This window comes from Alligator mississippiensis, chromosome 1 (assembly GCF_030867095.1).
Source record: "Alligator mississippiensis isolate rAllMis1 chromosome 1, rAllMis1, whole genome shotgun sequence".
Taxonomy (NCBI): domain Eukaryota; kingdom Metazoa; phylum Chordata; order Crocodylia; family Alligatoridae; genus Alligator; species Alligator mississippiensis.
In genome coordinates this window covers 471,441,706-471,448,115 of record NC_081824.1, presented here as the reverse complement: position 1 = coordinate 471,448,115, position 6,410 = coordinate 471,441,706, and the positions used below count along the sequence as shown (strand labels likewise).

Below are 6,410 nucleotides of genomic sequence, written 5' to 3'. Positions count from 1 at the left end.
TTGGGTAAGGAGACTTTTTACCGCTTCTCTTGAACAAATCAGCGATGCCAACCTGACAAAATATCTGCTACTTGATTTGCGCAATAATCAGAAACTTTGTGTCGATTTTGAATCAATGAAATTGGATCGATTCTGGTGCAGACTTGGGGAGGCATATCCCACTGGGACCAAGCGAGCTTACCAAGTTCTAGCGCCGTTTGTCACAAGCCATCTCTGCGTGTCGGGGTTTTCAGTGCTTTTTGCAAAAACCAAAGCGAGGAACAAACTGAAAGCTGAACATGACGTGCATGTGGCGCTCTCGAAAATGTCGCCTAGAATTAAAATGTTGGTTGATAGTAAGCAGCAGCACTGTTTGCACTAATAAGTTTGGGCATGTTTTGCCATTTGACACCAATCGTGTTTTTTTGCACTTTTTATGTGCATTGAATAAATGAACCTTGTTTAAAACGAATAAGTCTTTGTATATCTTGCTGTTTTGAAAAGAAATGCATAAAAATAGTGAATAAATAAATAAAAATCAACCCTCTCAGAGCGTAAGGTACTATCTGTGATTTGCCTCGTGGTATGGCCTCAAGTTCCTCATTGATAGCAATGCCTCGTGTTAGAGGCCGTACGCTGAAGCCATGGCTCCTGTGCGCGGGGTACACTGGCACGCGCATTTTGGAGCGAGCGGTTAGGAGTCAAGGAGATCTCTTTCAAATCATGGAAGTGGAGAGCAACTCTTGACTATAACAAACTCAGCATAACGGCTGTGGGACCCTCGAGTCACTTGGTCACTCTGCTCCTGGAGGCCTGAGCCGAGGGCCCCGGAGCCGCCGGGCCGCAGCCCCAACACCCGCCCGCGCCAGCTTCCCCGAACGCGTGGCGCGTTATGGCGGCTACAGTCGTATTTAAAAGCTCTCAGCCCAGACGGGCGTCCACCGCACCCACTCGGCTGCCGGCCCGCGCAGCGCGTCCCAGCCAATGAACGCCGGCATGGAAAGATTAAGCTCCCGCCCCTTCTGTGGCCCCGCCCCCGCCCTGCCAGCCCGGGGGGCGTGGCTTGGCCGAAGGCGCGCCTGCGCTGTGCGTGGGACACGCAGTGGAGGAGCGGTCGCGGAGCGCGGAGCTCCGCCCCAGGGGGCGTGGCCTAGGCGGGGTGCGCGGGACCCGCTGTGCGGGCGCGGAGGAGCGCGGCGCTGCGGCCGGGGGCAGCGGCGGGGGAGGCGCAGCTCCGCTCCGGGCTCGGGCAGGGGCTCGAGATGCGCCCGGGGAGGCAGCGCGGAGCCGCCCGCCCGCCCACACGGCGCTGCACGTGCCCCGAGCCGGCATGCGGGAGCCCCGGGGCCGCCTGCTCCTTCCCTCCCCACCCCGGCCCCAGAACAGCCGGGACCCGCCTTCTCCGCGCCTCCTGGATGCTTAGTGCTACCTTTTACACGTGGCTGCTCACTAATTACCGTACGTTTACATAGTGCTAATTAACGCTCATGTTGCTTACTAGTCTAATTATTTCTCGTTCTAGCGGTGCATGATCATGACGTTAATAAGATGATTTTTAAATTATTATCATGACATGAATGAAATGATTTTTAAAATCCGTTGGGCGTGCACAACGCGCTCTGCACATCCAGCTTCTTTTAAACCAGTTGCGTGGGCGCTAGAAACCCTGGGCTGGGCATCAGCTAATGGCTATTATTGCGGTACTGCTACGTCATAATTATTCTTGATGTAGTATTGTAATTACTGTGACTGGCTATATAGTACTCCTGTTTTTGAGAGCCGGTGTGTTTTCTGCTGCACTCGATGGAGGTGAATGACTTTTCTTTTCCCCTCCCCTTTTCTTCAGTTAACTCTGAGTCTGGGTCACCCGCTGCAATTCGCCCTCCGTGCATTTCTTGGTTGTGTCGGGGGTGAGATTTTGGGGAGGTAAAAATCCTTTTAAAAATAAATCAATCTCTGGCTGCTTTTCTGGGGGCTGGGGGTGCATAGTGAAGGTTCAGGGGTGCTCATCAGGGAGAAGCCCAAAGCTGCCTGCGGGGCCCCGGCTCCTCCATCCCGCCCACCAGGCTGAAGGTGGTTGCTTATTCCCAGTTCCTTTTTCAAAGCTAATCTAGACCCAATCAAAGCTTGTTGTTAATGAATTACACATCTGAAATAGAATTTCATTACATATTTGCTAATAAATAAAATAATATTCTGTTTCAAACATAGAGCCCTAAATAAAGGTCAGATTAGGATGGGATTATGGGGCAAAATACTTCTTGGGCCACCCCAAACAGCCTGTTGACACCACAGGGGACTGTCCCGAAGCACCTCGACCACAGCGTTACCCGGCCCAAAGTGCGGCTTGGCCGTGCTGGCTGCCAGCCGACACCCCCCGCCCCTGTACTAATATATGGGCGTGAGTTAGGAACTAGTTTTTGAGCTGGGATTATAGCCAGAAATCCTTCTTGGGCCACCCCAAGACAGACCTGTGCGCCATCGGGGACTCTGCTGGACGTCTCTCACCTGCCTTGCCCGACCCAGAACGCGGCTTGCCCGTGATAGACTGCGAACCGACAGCGTGCCAGCTTCTGTGCTGAGTGTATGGACCCAAATAAGGACCTGGATTTAGGGCTGGGATCACAGCTAGAAATCCTTCTTGGGCCAGCCCACGCCATGCCTCTGTGGCACGTGGGACTCTCCTGGTTATCTCTGCAGAGTCCTGCCCGTCCCAGGAAACGGTTTGGCTGTGCCAGGCTGCCAGGTGATCGTCCGCCCAGACGCCACCAACTACAGGGGCCTGAATAAAGAACTGGGATTTGGGCTGGGATCAGAGATGGAAATGCTTGTTGGGCCACCCCACGCTGTCACTCTGTGGTACCAGTGGACTCCCCTGGACATCCCTGACCACAGCTTGCCTGGCCCAACTCATGGCTTGGCCCTGCCAGGATGCCAGCGGACAGCTCCCCCCAGCCACGGTACTAAGTATGTGGGTTTGAGTAAGGAAGTGGATCTTGGGCTGGGATTATGGTTGGAAATCTGTTTTGGGCCACCTCACAGCATGTCCCTGTTGCACCAGGGGACTCTCCTGGTCATCTCTGACCAGAGTCATAGAATCATAGTACTTGGGGGTGGAAGGGACCTAAACAGCTCATCAGGTCCGACTCCCTCCCTCAGGCAGGAATGGGTGCCAGGATCATGTCACCCCAGCCAAATATCTACCCAGCCTCCTCTTGAAGAAGCCCAAGGTAGGAGAGCACCACCTCCCTTGGGAGCCCATTGCAGAGCCTGGCAGCCCTAAGTGTGAAGTAATGTTTCCTGGTGTCCAGCCTGAACCTTTCTCTAACAATTGGAGGGTGTTATTCCTAGTAACCCTGGGTGGTGCCTGGGGGGAACAGAGCTTCCCCCAATTCTCTCCAGTCCCCCCTGGGGAGTTTGTAAACTGCCACCAGATCCCCTCTCAGTCTTCTCTTGTGGAGGCTGAATAGGTTGAGACCTTCTAACCTGTCTCTGTAGGGCCTGCCCTGCTGCCCCATGAAAAGTGGAGATGCTGGGGATTGAACCCAGGACCTCATACATGCAAAGCATGCGCTCTACCACTGAGCTACATCCCCTTTAGCAGCCTAAGACATCCCCTTTGCTGTCCTGCCTGACTGAAGACATGGTTTGGCTGTGCCAGGCCATGAACTGGCAGCCCCCACAAATACTGTCCTAAGTATATGGGCTTGAATAAGGAACTGGGTTTTGGGCTGGGTTGACGACAGGAAATCCTCTTTGGGCCACCCCACACCATGCCTCTGTGGCACTGGATATTATCCCACACCCCCCAACCAGAGTCTTGCCTGGCCCAAAGTGCAGTTTTTGCATTCCAGGCTGCCGACTGCCAGCCCCCCGTGCCCACTGTACTCAGTACATGGACCCGAATAAGAACCTGGTTTTGGACTGGGGTTATGGCTGCAAATACTGTTTGGGCCAGTTCCCCCATCCCCACTGTACCAAGTAGACAGGCTCAAAGAAGGAATTTCTCGTGGGCTGGGATTAGAGATGGAAATCCTTCTTGGGCCACCCCACACCATGCCTCTATGGCACCGGGGGACTCTCCCGGACACCACTGACCAGTCTGGCCCGGACCAGAGCGTGGTTTCTTCATACCAGGCTGCCAACTAACAGCCCCCCATTCCCATGGTACTAAGTATACATGCTTGACTAAGGACCTGGCATTTGGGCTGAGATTACAGACTGAATTGATGACCAGTGTCTTGCCTGGCCCAGATGGTGTGGGGTGGCCCAAAATGGATTTCCAGCCATGATCCCAGCTGTTACCAGATTTGCCTGTCACTTTGGGGTGTGCTCATTTATTAGGGGTACATTTCTAGGGTCTTTGCAATTCTATCAGTGTGCTGCTTGTGTTACCTGTGTTTCTGTACGGAGCTGTATCTCTGCCTTCTGCAAGTGCTCACCCCCGATGGAGCTATCTTGCAGGTCTCCGTTTCAGTGGGGCTGGGTTCCTCCAGCCACTAAATCAGTCAAATGTGCGCGCGCACACACACACACACACACACACACACACACACACACACACCAGCCACTAAATCAGTCAAATGCACACACACACGCACACACACACGCACACACACACACACTCACGTGACACGCCTGACCCGGCCGGGTTGATCAGCATGTACAGGCTGACACCTTCATATGCCAGGAATCAGTTCATTAAGGTAACACTACACTGCAGTCAGACACCAGCACTCAGTGAACAGAATCCCTCTCAATCCAGCTGGGTGTCCAGCTGACACCCTCACGGGCCAGCTTTCAGTTCATTAGGGCACGCCTGAGCCAAAGTGGGTCCATCAGCCTATACAAGCTGATCCCCTTATGTGTCTCAAACTCAGCACGTCCCAATCTTTTGCCCTAACTGTCCTAGTAGTGGGAGCCTCTTGATGAGCGGACCCCACAGTATTTCTGGGCTTGACAGGGATCTTTGGCTTAGGTAAAAGAAGCGTTGCTGCAGAGCAAGTGGGGAAGGGAAGTAGACAAGGAAAAATACACCTGGTTACCTCCAGTTTGACTATAAAAGTTATTTATTGTGAAGCATATCCAATTTATAATGGTACTAGTAGTAATAGACATGCAAGGGAAAACAAAACAATTACAATATTCCCCTGGTTTAATTGAGTATTTGGGGAAACTTAGCTGAAGCTTAACTAATACAATTTAGGTTCAGAAAGCTATGCGTAGAAACAAAAACAAAAAGAGAGAAAGAGAGAGCGAGAGCTGGGGTGTCACTGTTCCCAGGCACTCGGGTGATCTGATGACAAGCAAAGTTCCCAGCACGATCCTTGAAGGGAGAGGATCTGTTTCTGCCAGCTTCTTGGGAACAACAGCGGGTGATGTCAGAGAGATTTTTCTCTCTTGAAGCACCCTGTTTGCTGCTTTACAGCTTTCTTATCCCCTTAGTCCAGCCTCTTCAAAGCATTCTTTTAATTGTGTAAATCAAGAGGGTCCCAAGCCATAAGTGACAGGGAAAATCCTATTATATAACAGTTTCAATTTAAATGAATGACCTTTCTCAGTGACCAGGGGTTATCTGGTTTGGAACGTCTCAAGAAATGGATTAACAACCAGGAAAAACGTCAAGTTTTAAGGAATAACCAGACATGTAGGAGCCAGCTTGAAATTATGGGGTTTTATTTTCTTTTTTTCCAATCCTCTTCCTTTTACAACAAGGTGTCTATGAAACGGCATCTTGACATTTTCTCTTAACTTTTTAATCCTGAGCCATTTTGGTTGTGGCCAGCCTCAAGGCACTCATGCTTACAAAATCAAATGGAGATGCGCAGAACTGAGACCGGTTTTCCTGTAGATAGTCTGAAGAGGCTTCATCTTTTGTTAAGTGCACTGACGGGGTCTGTCTTGGGGCAGTGGATTGTTCTTGGTGCTGTGTATTGAGCTGGTCCCTGAGGGAATCATGATTAATTGGTAACTGGTAGCAGCCGGGCCTGCGGTGATCCCAGGTCCCATGCCTCAAAACAGCCACAGTTGCACGAGCACTCATGTCACGAGTTTTGCCTGTCAGCAGCCAGAGGTGCAGGCCCCCGAGCCCAGAAGCCCTGCGCCGATCCCCTCGCCAGCTGCCAGGCCTCGTGGCCGCAGCAGGGGCCACCATCGCTGCAGTTTCCAGCCCGCTGCACCTTAACACACATGGTCATCTATGTCACGAGTTTTGCCTGTCAGCAGCTCGAGGTGCAGTTCCCCCAAAACCCTGCACCAATTGTCTTGAAACGTGGCAGGCTTCATGGCCTCGGCGAGGCTACCGCCCCTGCAGTTTTCACCCGGCTGTGGCGTAACACATACGCGTGACGTGAGTTTTGCTTTCAAGAATGTGGGGTGCAGTTCCCCCGAGCCCCTGCACCGATCTTCTTGAAACGTGGCAGGCTTCATGC

At 52.3% G+C, this 6,410-nt stretch overlaps 1 non-coding gene across 1 annotated transcript; it reads right to left on the bottom strand.

Annotated features, from left to right (window-relative positions):
* Positions 1–3,503: 3,503 nt before the first annotated feature.
* TRNAA-UGC (transfer RNA alanine (anticodon UGC)) lies at positions 3,504–3,575 on the bottom strand. The gene has a single exon. It is a non-coding gene; the product is annotated as a tRNA-Ala (tRNA).
* Between the last annotated feature and the right edge of the window lie 2,835 nt (positions 3,576–6,410).